The 14,452-nt window shown below is 40.8% G+C and overlaps 1 protein-coding gene across 1 annotated transcript in view; it reads left to right on the top strand.

The window, feature by feature from the left end:
* Positions 1-14,452, top strand: part of TTC28 (tetratricopeptide repeat domain 28) — a 622,170-nt gene that overhangs the window by 435,176 nt on the left and 172,542 nt on the right. The gene's annotated exons all lie outside the window — the stretch shown is intronic.

Genomic DNA, 14,452 nt, shown 5'->3' with positions numbered 1-14,452 from the left:
CAAGTCACCCAGAGGTCTATTCCACTGACTTTTTGCCTCTCTGTCTCCTAAGCTGGGAATGACTCTATGGCAGATGCCTTCTCTCATTTTTCTATCCCCAGGGCCTAGGACATTGTGAGCACTCAAAAGTTTGTTGAATGAACAAATGAGTCAAAAAATGGTAGCTGTTCTTTGGTAGTTTGGCAAAGCACTTGTTTTTTTGATGTTTCTGGAAGCAGCGTGCCCGCAACGCCAGTCTAGATTCTGGCATTGTGGCGAGGCCCGGCTCTTTTGAATGCAGCTCTTATTCACAGTATGCTTGAGTTACTTAGAACTCCCAGTGGGCATTGTTATGCAGAGGATTTTATTAAGTATCCAATGATGAATATATCTCCCTGCTTCTTATTACCAGCCCCCTGAAGCACATCCTTGATGCCCCCAGCTGACTTAATCACCACACAGCTCTCAAGTGCCCGCCGCACGTTTAATGCCCTGCTCTGGTTTTGCCTTTGATAGCACCCATGAGGAGTCCGAGGGCCACTGTTGGTCTTGTTAGAGAGAAGGCGCTGGCGGAAGCGTCCCAGGGGGCATGTAACTCGCACTTGGGCATATCTGGATTCTGCTGGGAAAGACGCAGATCCCCGCCTGGAGCCCAGCGGGAGGCTGTCAATGGTGGCCTCGGCCCCTTATCACTGGTTCAGCAAGTTTCGTTTTGTTACACTAAAAATGAGGTTAAAAAAATCAAAAGTTCTCTCTTTTGGACAACTTGTTGAATGCAAAGCAAGCTTCTGCTTCTTTTAAATTAAATTACAGGTGTCACACTTTCACATTAGTGAGACATTATTTGTGATATTAATGTTTTAGTATGAGTTTTTTTTTACTTCTTTCCATTTTTAAAATTTTGCATTCCTTTTGCATGTTCATCTTAATCCTTACCATCACTTAATGCCTCTTTTTCAGCATTTCTACCTGTTTTTCTTAAGGTCCAGGTACATAAGCAAGTACCTGGGAAGTCACTACCAGTGGAGTGGCCTTAGAGCTTGGAAGCAAAACTTTATTTATCCTCCGGTTTTCTCCTTATTTCTTCCCTCTGTCTTCCTTTCCTGACCCATAAAAGTAAAATAAACTTTGCTTGTAATCAGATATGATACAACATGTGTGTATTCTGGGGAAAATGTGCTGCTACTTTCTTGGGGAGCAGCCAGAGCAGGAAGAGTCTGTGTCCCTACCCCCGTGTGGAAGGGGGCACCAGTCCAGGTGTCATCACTCATGGCTCCACCTTCTCCCTCCTGGCGCTTGCTTTCTGCAGCAGCGACCTAATCATTACCTCCCCTCTGAGCATTCGCTGAGAGCCAGGTAAACTAATCCTCTCCTAATCCCAGGGTTTCTCAGAGAGAGAGGCTCCTGAGGGTTCCATAAAATGATACACTCTCCAGTAGTCTCTCTGGAATACCATAAGACTTTGAATGGAACCTTCTGGAGATGGATGCTGCCATTCTCGGAGCTGGCCTAATTCTTCCTTCCTGTTCTGCCCCCAGCATACAGACATTACTAAGGGACATTTAAATGGTCCTGTCTGAACTCACAGCCCAATACCACTGTGGAAAATCACCTCTGTCCCTACACAGAGCAAACTTAAACATGAATCAGAACCTATCCTCTGAGTGTCTGTAATTATGGACATTTGGGAGTGGCTTTCTGGAATGTTTCAGGCACACCAGACACATTAACCAGTCTTAGACTTGGCACACTCCCAAAACTTTTCACTTTATATGTCAACATTTATATATAATCCTGAGGATAGTATTAATCAAATAAAATACAGCTCTTTTTAAATTTACGGTAGGCCGGCAAACTTGAAGATGCCTGCAGGTCATTTTTCTATCTAGGGCAGAGGGAGTGAAAAATTGTAAGGTGCTACTGCAGGGTAGGAGAGTTGCTGCAGGTGTTTTCTCCCTCAGTCTTAATAAAAGTCCGAATCTGTATCCTGCTTGTGATACGGTTTGACAATAGCCATTTTTTATTAAATATGGCAAATTAGAAACACCTGTCTCCTAAGCTAGTCTAAGCACCTGATTATACACAGCAATAATAATGAGTCCTTTTCAGAGCCGGTGCCTTTGTCTTCTTCCTCATTTTTCTGTCTGAGATTTCTGGAGGAATTGCAGCCTGATGGAAATACTCGGATTTGCAGTCAGGTAAGCCTAGGTTGAAATCCCAACCTTGCTGTTTATTAGTTATTCGACTTTGAACCGGTTGCTTAATGCTCTCTGTTTCCTCATCTGCAAAATGAGGGTAAAAATTCCTACCTTGTGGGTCCTGGTGGGGATTTGGGATAATGTAAATAAACCACATATATATCATAATTCACTGACCCTACAATGCACATTTTTTCCCACATTTTCGTATCTCCAAAATCAAGATGATCTTAAATTCAATATGTAAGCATGCCTTCATTGTTTAATTGCAACATTGTTGTCCTTTTATTTGTGGTACATATTATAAAGTGCTTCTAAAATTGATGGCAACTTTGAATTGACGAAATGCGGCGTGCCTGGCTCTCACCACGTACTCACTCTGGCGTTCTTACCTTGGAGGATAGAATTTTCTTCCTTTACATCCTTGTGCAGAACGAAAGTCCCATGACCATCAGTTTTGGTTTTCATGTTTGTTGAGTGCCAGGCAGTGTGCTAGAGGCTGAAGTTACAGAGATGAATAAGATAGCTCTTGGCTTCCAAAGGCCCCTGTGTAAACCTGTCTCATGCTATGCTCTTTTCCCCTTTGCCCCGATCCTACATCTCTTCTTATTGCTTTAAATAGAAAATACATGAATCGTCTCTTTTTGCTTTAGAACATATTAAATAGAAAATATATGAATCATCTCTTTTTGTTTTAGAACATATTTTCTTGGAAAATTTAATATTTTCTGGTGTTCACTTTCATCCAAAACAAGCATACCACTGAAAAACAAATATAAAAACTAACATGATGAAAAATTTGATCATACTTATAATTAGAAATTTTATCTATGAGTGTAACCTATGCTTAATGTCAACTTGGATATTTTTATAGTAAGCTAATATTAAAAAAATAAGCTAGGATCTTAATTAAAATTTTGGTTTTCTTTAGTAATTGTGTTACATTCCTTTTTTAGATCTTGGTGTAATGTCTTCTTTCTTTGGGGATTCCCAAAAAGGAATGTTATGTGCCCGCATGCCCAAATAATATTTGTGCCAGAGGAACAGTGACAAATGCAACACAAGGGAAATGACATTTTCAAGTTTTTTAAATTAATATAATGAGAGAGGCAAAGGAAGGCACTAATTTAGTGCATTTAAATTTTAAATAAATGTATAAAACAGATTAAATGAATATAAATATATGACTTTAAAATTACCTAATTTACTCAGTTTTATTGGTATTTAGCATCTGTAATAACAGCTAACAGTAACTGAATTCTTGTTACATGCCAGGCACAATTCTAAGCTCTTTAAATGAAGGCTTATAACAATCCCATGAGACAAATGTCATTACTTCACTTTATAGATAAGGAAACAAGGACAGAGAGACGAACTTCCTGAAGGGAACATGGCCAGCAGAGAGAGTACCCAAACCTAGAGAGTTCTAATCTCTGTATTACCTTGGCATTGCTAAGTCCTTTATTATTCAGGAGACAGATTCTGTAGCTGTTAGAAAAGTTACTGAAGTTTAATTTAAGTTTGCCATTGAATTTGTCACTGAATAGCCGGCTAGGATTTTAGAGAGAAAAGCAGCATGTATTTAAAATGTGTCACCAACCTCTTCTGTTAACAATGCCACATAATTTTGAAGAATAATATTTATTATTTAAAACAAAACTGTCAGAAATTCATTCTTAGTGGATAGAATGAAACCATTGGCATTAAAGATTATTAAATAAAAACTAGTGTAATAATTTCAGGAATCTAATAAAGCTGGTCTTGGGTGGTCGCTGAATGTGAGGGCCATAAGATAGGGAGAAGTGAATGATAGATAATGCTGAACTTTTGACTGGTTGGAAGAAATAGTGATAGCATTCACTTCTTTTGTTTATCATGGAAGTCACAAGGGTAAAGGAGATGGGAAAGGCAATGAGGATTTGAGGTTGAGATGACTGCAAGATACCTTGGTGGAATTTTGCAAAGCAGAGTGAGGAGGTACCGGTGGGGAACCTAAAGACCTAGGCTCTTGTCTTCCCCTTGCTGGCCGTTTAGTGGGTTGACCCTTGGCCAAGGTACTTGACATCACTTGACCTTAATTTCTACATCAAAAGACATTGGAGTTATATTGGTAAGTGGGGTTTTCAAACTCTGCTCTAAAGAATCCTTCAGGATACCATAGATTCTCTTAATGCTTGGGGAGAGGAGTAAACCCTAGTCCGAGTCAACCTAAACAAGTACACTTTAATCACACAAATCCCACATGTTTGTAATTTGGTTTAAGTGGCGTTTGAAAACTGGTGGATTTGGTGATCTCTTTCAGCTCTAAAATTTTCCGTCTCTTGTTCTGAAATCTGAGCTTGGAATCATCCAACAGTGATAGAAGTTGGATTTGCTGGAGTGAGCAAACGTACAGAGAGCTGAGATTGTGGGCTACTTATTTTTGAACAGTCAGAAGCCATGCATTTCAGGTCTAAGCCTACCTTAGGACCTACCCTTTCCAGTGAGAGGGCTGTGCTGATATTCCTTCCTGGGTGGCAGCAGAAGTTCTTAGTTGTTTCTTAATTTCCTAACATATTTCCAGGACCCCTGGGGTCTCCTTTCCATCTAATTTAAAAACTTCTTGCTTAAGTCATTATCTGTTGTCCTCTGCAAATAAATTGTCCTTTCTTGAGCTTTCTTCTAAGAAATGTCTCTTCTGCCTCTTGTATATGCATTTGCACACATATATGTTTTCTGTTGTTTCTCTTTCCAAATTTCTCCATTATATCCTGCCCAGCCAAAGCCAAGATTTTATGATTCAGTGTAAGTACTGTCTTCAGAGGGTGACTGAGTACACTCCAGCCCCTTACAGAACAGTGTTTTATAGCCTACTCAGAGTCAGGCTGGCTGGCAAGTGTAGAGCGGGGCAGTTTTGATTGGACTAAGACAGCATTATGGCAGAACATGTCTTCTAACCCAGGTCAAATTATTACATAAGAAACTCGAGTAAATGACATGATTAAAAACTTATTTGGGACTAGGTTATCTGCCTATCACCCCCCAAATAAAACTGAAGATGTAGATGAAACTGATGAAACTGAGAATGGGAAGTAAGTTCCCCAAAATGATCTTAACTATTTCAAGAAATTGAAGGAATTTACGTCCAGGTACTCAACTCCCTAAAAGGACTACCAAGATTCTAGGATTTTTACGTGCTTGTCATTTTGTGGCCCAAGAGCTATGTGGAATGGAGGCAGTTTGGGAAAAGCATCCTAGGTGGATAGCATGCGGCTGCACTGGGAGGTGTGGGGATGTGAAGGAGGGAGAGGAATCCTTAAGTAACCTGGAGGAGATGTTAGGGAGTAGTATTTCTTTCCTCTGATGTTCAGCATCAACCTTCCTGCCCGTGGACCTTCGTGAGAAGTGGCGCGTGTTCTTCTGTGGGCTGCAGGTTGGCAGTTACAGCACATAGTACAGATGCCTGTTGGTTTGCATCAAGTTTACATGGAGCATCAAGTTTTTTAAAAAATGAAACCATTATAAATTCTGGCAGTTTTTATGGTATAATTAAAATGTCTAACAGGATACCTCTGGGAAACTAAATGCAGTTTTACTATTTATAGAGCCAGCCGCGGTGGTGTTTCTTGCCAACTTTCATATCTTATGACCTATAAATTGCTCTTAATAGCTAATCTGTCATCTCAGCTTCTCATACAAGAAAGCTTGTTTCCTTATTAATCTGTTAATTTGCATCTGCAAAGGACATTTACAAATCCTTGGTTCAAAAACATTGCTGTATTAATGCTGGGCATTATAAATAATTTATCACCTGTGATAGCAACTCTTAGGTCTAGGTAATAGATCTTTCTGACACTGTGTTATTCTTCCAACCCTAATATAATTTCAATGAAAATAATGATTATGAAAGCTCCTCTGGCCCCACACTATTAGAAAAGGGTGACAGATGACTATTGAGAAGCTATAACGACCACTAACCACTCTCTAAGCTCATAGTCATAGATTCAGACTATTTCCACTACGGAATAGTACATGGTGGAAAGAATTCAGACATACACAAATCATTCTCTTTCCTCTTCAGTAACAAGTGCACAGCAGGCCTCCAACCCTAGCTTTAGGTATTGGGACAAGCTAAATAGACTGAGTATAATAAAGCTGTCGTGATTATTGAGCATGCACAACACAAAAATGATTTAAGAATACTAAAGACCATATAATTAAAACTTGCTTGTTTGTGTGGTTTTTAAGTCTCTTCCTCAGGCTGTGGCCGTGAGTTCACAATTCTTAGAGATCCCATTTCAGGAAGCTTTCTCAGAAACTACCAGAAGCTTCAGTGTTTAATTATCTTGTTTGTGTTTTGTTGATTTGTTGTATTCTCTATTTAAATCCAAGAAGGTTTTGTGGGAGAGGACACAAAACATATGGGAGGAAATCAGAGTAATGAGCGCATTAGGTTATGTCATAAGGCTGAAGCCAGAACAGAGTCCACACATATTATGGGATTCTGTCTGGCCGTTAACGGGAGACTCTGCATTGAGCCATAAGCTTCCTGGTAAATTTAAAAAGATAAATTTGACCACTTGTAATATTCACAATTTCTTAGAAGGATAAAATCATAGCAACTCCTCGGTAGAAGCATTAAAATCTGAAAGAAATGTTTCTTTTGGTCTTTAAGAAGATATCCAGTGAGATGATATCATGGACAATGTCTTCAATAATACAGATTATAATTTCTTTTGATTACTTTTGTCCACTTGGTTTTATGTGACTGTTGAGTAGGTCACTCTAAGTGTTCATGACTGTTAACCTTTTACACAGACTTACTTTATCAGCTTAGTTGCTGATTAAGGGTAGATTTTTCAAGCTATAGTACACTTATTAAATAGAGAGTGTGTGTCATTTCAGACTGTAGGAAGTGCACAGACCCCATAGGACATAACTCAGCCTCCTGTTTCTGTACTTTTCTATTGGGGTGGTTACTGATTCCCTCTAAAGAGGCCTGCAATTTGGGTACAGTATTACCAAGTGGGCATTTGTCTCTGGGTTAGGACCCCTCCCCTGCTCAGTCCACCTCTCTCTCTCAAAAAGTAAATAAGCATTAAAATTTTTTTTAAATAGAGCTTTAAGAAGATTAGCTAAGTTCTGATTTTAGCACCTAAATCTTCTCAGATTTAGTTTTTCTATAAAAATATCTAAAATTACAACATCTATATCCTATAGTAATTGGTAAATGCCTAAACTCTCATCATCCAGAAACATGGTAATTCAAATCATTGAAGGACTAGGCAGTGCTAACCACTGTGATGACTAGAGCATGAACATTACTGATTTCTGCTAAGTATTGTATTGATACGGCCTAGGCCAGCTTATGCTGCAGTAGCAATAAATCCCCAAATCTCAATGGCTTAAAACAACAAAGATTTCTTTCTTGTGCCCACTGCATAGTCATTACAGGTCAGCCAGGGCTCTGTGCCATATTGCCAGGCTGGTCACTTGAAGTTCAGTCCTAGTAAAGCAGTGTGTAGCAGAGAGAGGACACAGTGAGGTCTCCATTGGTTGCTAAATCTTCACCTGGATGTGATTACATGTATCGGCCAAAGAAGGACACATAACCACTCACACCTGACCTCATGCAGGCAGGGATGTGAATCTTACCTGCTTGGAAGGAGAGAAGCCAGAATATTTGTGAACAACTCCAAAGACTATATTAAATATCATCGGTGCTTAAATCTTATTGTATTCTAACTAGTCGTTACTTCAGTCAGGTATTGTGTTGTTGGGACTACTGGTCTCCCTTCTTTTTATCTGTTTCATGGAAATGCATGAAAGTACAGATCGGATCATGTCAGCCCACTGCTTAAACTAGTGGCCATTATTGCCCCACTGGGTGGATTGTAAATTCCTCAATGGCGGCTCAACAGAATGTTGTCAAAAGAGCATGAGAGCTAGGGTCTGATGTTTGTGGGTCTGAACCCTGGCTTTGCTATTAATTGTATACTTTCAGACATGTCCCTTTAACACTTTTAAGTCTAGTGTTCTCTCACGAATGTATATAGCAATGATAACACACACTTAAAAGAGTTGTCATAATGATCAAATGAAGAAACATAAATGGAAAATGCTTCAGATTTTGCATATTGACAGACAGAATTTCTCCATACTTACTCCCCTCTAGCCCACTGCCCCTACTCCCAGGCCTGAATGGCTTCTTGCACTCTAATCATTACACACGCTGTCAGACATCATGCCTTTGTTCATACCATTTTCTAGAATTACCCATTCCTCAAATGAGCAAAACGCCAACAATTTATTTTTAAATTAATAGACTTCATTTTTTAGAGCAGTTTCAGGTGTATAAAAAATCGGGCAGATAGTACAGAGAGATCCCACATGGCTGCTCTCCTCCACTCAGTTTCCCCAATTCTTAACATTTTGTGTTAGTGTGACACAGTTGTTACAGATGACAGATCAATTTAGATACATTATTACTAGCTGAAGTTCATAGTTTGCATTGTTTACATTAGGGTTCACTGTTGGTATTCTACAGCCTTGACAATGTATTATGTCCTGTGGGCACCATTTAGGTATCATGCAGAATAGTTTCACTGTCCTAAAAATCCCCTGTAGTCGACTTATTTATCCTTTCCCTATGACCACCAATTTGGGGTTTTTTTTTGCCTTTTACAGAATGTCGGTGGTTGGGTTCATACAATATGCAGCCTTTTCAGACTGGCTTCTTTCGTTAAGCAATGTTTGGGGTTCCCTATGTCTCTTGGTGGCTCCATCATTTCTCTTCAGCACTGAATAATATTCGATGTAAGGGTGTCCCAGGGTTTATGCTTCACGTGTTGGAGGACATCTTGGTTGCTTCCAGTTTTTAGTAATCATAAATTCATATGCAGGATTTTGTGTGGACATAGGTTTTTAATTCATTAGTGTAAATACATGGGCTCAAGATTGCTGGACCATATGGTAAGACTAAGTTTAGTTTTATAGGAGACTGCCCAACTGTCTTCCAAAGTGGCTGTCCCATTTTGCATTCCCACGAGCAGTGAAATGAGAGTTTCTGTGGCTCCACATCTTCACCAGCATTTGGTATTGTCATTTTTTTTTTTTTTTGAGTTTAGTTATTCTAACAGATAACAGTGCAGTCTCATTGTTTTACATTTTAATTCCCTGGTAACATATGATGTGAAGCATCTTTTCATATGTTTATTTACCATCTTGATATCTTCTTTGGTAAGGGGGTCTATTCAGATCTTTGGCCCATTTTAAAATTGGGTCATTTGGGTTTTTTTATCATTAAACTTTTAAGGTTTTGTTTATTTGTTTGTTTGCTTGCATATTTTGGATACAACCCTTTTGTCAGATACGTGTTTTGCAAATGTTTTCTCACAGCCTGTGGCTTGTCTTTTCATTATTTTAACAGTATCTTTTGCAGAGCACAGTTTTTCCTTTTTTACGTTTATTTATTTATTTTGAGAGATACACAGCATGAGTAGGAGAGGGCCAGGGAGGGGCAGGGGGAGAGAATCCCAAGCAGTTTCCACATCTTCAGCGCAGAGTTCAACGCGGGGCTCATACTCAAAACCGCAGGACCATGGTGGGAGCCGAAACCAAGAGACCCTTAACTGGCTGAGCCACCCAGGTACCCCCCACAGAACAGTTTTTAATTAAAAAAAGAGCACAGTTTTTAATTTAAATAAAGTTCACCTCACCTTTTTTTCCCCTATGGGTCATGCCTTTGGTCTTATATCTGAAAGCACAATTGCCAAACTGCAGGTCCCCTAGATTGTCTCTCACGCTATCTTCTAGGAGTTTTATAGTCCTGTACTTTACATTTTGGTTTATGATCCATTTCGAGTCAACCCGTGTGAACCCGTGTGAACCCATGTGAACGGTGTAAGGGCTGAGCCTAGTTGGACTTTTCTGCATGTGCGTAGCCAGTTGCTCCAGCACCCTTTGTCGAAAAGACCATCCTTTATCCATTGAATTACCTTTGCTCCTTTGTCAAAAATTAGTTAACTGTTTATGTAAGCCTAGAGACATTTCATGAATGAGCAAACAAATGAACAAATCAACCAACAGACCCTAAACCAGCCAATGTCTGTGTCAGCTTTGACCGCTTGAAGTAAAGTGTTTTTAGCAACATTAGGTGTTGGATGTGTCAGTGATTATAGAATGCCCCTGGGTAAAGAGAGAATTTTCTCATGCCTACATTTGCAGAAGAATAATGTAATGTGCTTTAGTATATGAAGATGATTAAACATCTTACCATCAGTGGGGCAAGCTTCTTTCTTGTGTTGTCTTTTTAGTTCTGGTGACATAATTTCATGTTCTATTTTCTGGTCATTTTTTAAAAATGTTTTATTTATTTTTGAGAGAGACAGGCAGAACGTAAGCAGGGCAGAGGCATAGAGAGAGGGAGACACAGAATTCGAAGCAGGCTCCAGGCTCTGCACTGTCAGCACTGAGCCTGATGTGGGGGCTCGAGCCCACAAGCTGCAAGATCATGACCTGAGCCAAAGTCAGACACTCAACCGAATGAGCCACCCAGGTGCCCCTGTTTTCTGTCATTCTTTACCAAATCTTTAAACTTTTTATTTAGTGCTCGGCACAGCACTGGAAGGTATTAATAGTCCAATTTTACAGATGAGGAAACTGGGGCTCAGAGATGTCACATAACTTGTGCAGCATCACACAGTTTGTCACTGGACCTGTGTGTGCCTGATCTGAGAGCCTGTCCCCACTCCACGTCACTCTCCCCCTTGGGCTGTGGTGGCCTAGCCCAGGCCCCGGGTTTGTTGTGGGTGCTGGGCTTACGGGTGCATGTGGGTTTAGGCAGCAAGGGAGAAAAGTGACATTTCTGGTATTAACTGGTGTCTTTTCCCTTTTCTTTCTTTTTTTTTTTTAATGTTTGTTTATTTTGAGAGAGAGTGTGTGTGTGTGCATAAGAGTGAGCAGTGGAGGGGCAGAGAGAAAGGGAGACAGAGGATCCAAAGCAAGCTCTGCGCTGACAATAGAGAGACTGATGAGGGCCTCGAACTCACCCTGAGATCATGACTTCAGCCCAAGTCAGTCACCTAACTGACTGAGCCACCCAGGTGCCCCTATATTTCCCTCTTTAAAAACCACCTGCACTCTTCTCCGGATGTGCAGTTACTCTCCCCACAAAATATAACCCATATGAAAAATACATACAGTAAGAGGTGAGAGGGAATTTCTAGATGTGAAGGAAAACAAGGATAGGCTTTAAAGTAATCTTTAATGGAAAATGAAGTAAAATGAAATAATCTTTAATGGTCGTGTTATAATGTGGTTATAGTTTGGGTAGTTTAAACTTTCTCTGTTTTATGTCTCAAGCTAAAAGTTTAAAGGTGGTTTGAAAATGTATGGGCACATTCCCTTCTTTAGTCTCATGGAGCTGACTTGTCAGATGCCGTTCTTCTGCAAATATTCAGGTCACTGAGCACAGGGTGATGACTTCTGTGTGCTCCGTCTACAGCTGGATATCGTGCTTTGGCAAGAACATGAGTAATTTATATCCTGTAGAAAGAGAAGTATTGTCTCATCCCAACCAGATAGTTTGTTAGCATAACTGTTTGTGTGCATTTTGGTATTCAAATACAGATGTTCCACAGTGTTTCCTCTATGGGAAGCAGCCACTGCTATTCTAGCACAGAAAATCTCAAAGAGATTAATCTACAAAGGCAGCGCGAACCTTAGTGGCAAATGTAGCATCTGCTTGAGGTGGGGCCTGCGATTCCCCACAGAGAGTGGGTCTTCAGATTCTCGTTAACAGCCTGAAACCATGTTGCAGATCTAAGCTTATTCTACAGAACAGGAACAAAGACAAGTGATTAATTTGTAATTCACTTAGCTGATAAATATCATCCCATGTTATTTGCCCAAGGGCTGTAAAACACTGGACTTTATTTCCCGTGGCAACTGATAGGAATATAGTTGTTTGGTCATAATGACTGATGTTTTCAGTTGCCATTACTGGCTTCTGCTCGGTGACCGGGCTTCACCCCTCCGGCTCGCAGTCATAAACCATCCATCCACACCTTAGTGATGCACTCACAGAGAACTTTATGGTTTCTGCAGGACACTCACATGCTCTGCTTCACCTGATCCCATCCTTGCCTTGGGAAATATGTACCCTGTCTGTATCAGTAAATTTACATATAAAGGAAAGATGCTTGAAGAAGTGAAGGGACTTCTCCGGGTAACACAAAAAGGGCTTCTGACTCAATCCCGTTCCATCCTTGTGTTGCATCGTGACTGCCTCTCAAATTTCAGAGGCTATGATGTGTGCTTCATAAATTATATTATCCTTTCTAGAGCTGCTGGTTTCCGGGACACCTGCCAGGAAGAGCCACAGCATGACAGCACTGCCTCATAACTGGAGGGTGCCCGGGAAGAGTGATAGAGTAGTTCTTCCCTCGCTTTCCCACCCCCCTGGAGGGGAAATGCCTGGATACTCCCTTTCCTTATGCTCAGAGAACTTCAGCCATTGAGCTTCTGTGTCTCCATGGCATTTAGAGAAAAGAAAAACCGAAGCAGGAGATCCCGGGGCTGTCATTTGCCGTAAGCTGGAAGTTCCCAAGAACAGAGACGCCTGGGGTGCTGTGCTTGCCACAGGCCTTAAAAAATCCATCCCCTGCAGTGTTCGAGGGCTCATTGCCTCCAACCGCATCTACGATTTGGAATTATCTAGTGAATAATTTATGGTTTTTACATTCGACAGAGGCTCACGGCTGAATTTCAAAACACTCAATTCCTGGTGCACTGCTGGGACCTAGAAATGTCTGGAAAACTGAGGCTCAGAGAAGTTAAGTTCCTAAAGGTCCCAGAGCTAGTAAAGGGCAATACAATTTTGAATAAAATGTGTCTAATTCTTTTTTTTTAAGTTTATTTATTTTGAGATAGAGATAGTACGAGAGGGGGTGGGGCAGAGACAGAAGGAGAGAGAGAGAATCCCAAGCAGGCTCCACATGCCAGCGCAGAGCCCGTCACAGGGCTCGATCCCATGAACCGTGAGATCATGACCTCAGCCGAAACCAAAAGTTGGGCGCTTCACCAACTGAGCTACCCAGGCACCCCGAGTGTGTCTGATTCTAAATTACACTAGCTCCTTAGTGAAGACTCTGTGTGCAACAAAGATTTCCAGGTGGGAGGGTTAGTGGACTGTGTCCTGCTCCTTAACCAGGCTTGGGTGGAGAACCCCAGAGAGTGATGTGAGAGGGCCAGGGACAGAAGAAGAGGAAGGAGGCTTTGAGTCCCTGGACCTGCAGCAAAGCAGGAAAAGGAGATTGTTGGGTGAGGGGAGGGGAGCCGCAGGCAGCAGGAAGGCCCGTGTACTGTGTGCTGATGTGCAGCTCTAACCTCTGGTCCGAAGAGCCTTCTGGAGTGGGAACCTGAGACCAGGACATGTCCGAGTGGCGTGCTCTGTGGGGACATCGTTGCTGCTTCTGCTAGAATCACACTGCTGCAGCATTGTGACTTTTCTGGAATCATTTCTGCTCTGCTCTACTCAGAAAAAAACCAAAAATGTAAATTTCCAAGTATTTATTTCCCCTCTGTTTTTCCAAATCTCTTTGTTGGAACATCTGTGAAATTATAAAAGCAACTTAAAATGATACGGAACCCTTTGCAAATACACAATTTGCAAACATCATAAAGTTGGTCAGTGCTTCAGTTATTTTGATCAAGAACTGCTATTTCGCAGGCAAAGAAATAGAGTAGCAAATCACTCACTTCTATAAAATATTAATAAAAGTGTTCTGAAGTGCACGAAGAACACATCTCATAAAGAAATACCCTTACTGCAGGTGGGACAGCCTTGCCTTGTTGTTATTCTCTAGCCTTGAGGCCCTAGTGGAAATCATTTGCCTACCTGTGACCAAGAACATCCTTTGTTCTAACGGGATCAAATGCTCATATCAGGAGGAGGGTTCATCATGAAGAAAGGAGAATATATGTCTTTAGCTGTAGGCGCAGTATGAAGCAAGGGAAAAGTAGGCAAGTCTCCAACTTGTAGAATCAAAAAGGTGGGTGGGGGATGGGCTAAATAAGTGGATTTAAGAAGGGCAGTTGTGATGAGCATACACCTGGGTGTTGTATAGAAGTGTCACATCACTAAATTCTTTACCTGAAACTAATATTACACTGTATGTTCACCAACTGGAATTTAAATAAAAACTTAATTATTAACAATTAAAAAAATAAAACAAAAAACAAAAGGAGGTTAGAAAAAGCCCAGTGTAACTTCCCTTTTATGTCTCTGCAAAGGA

Source organism: Suricata suricatta, chromosome 14, assembly GCF_006229205.1.
Source record: "Suricata suricatta isolate VVHF042 chromosome 14, meerkat_22Aug2017_6uvM2_HiC, whole genome shotgun sequence".
Taxonomy (NCBI): Eukaryota; Metazoa; Chordata; class Mammalia; order Carnivora; family Herpestidae; genus Suricata; species Suricata suricatta.
Note: the sequence above shows the minus strand (reverse complement) of the source record. Positions and strands in the feature narration are given on the sequence as shown.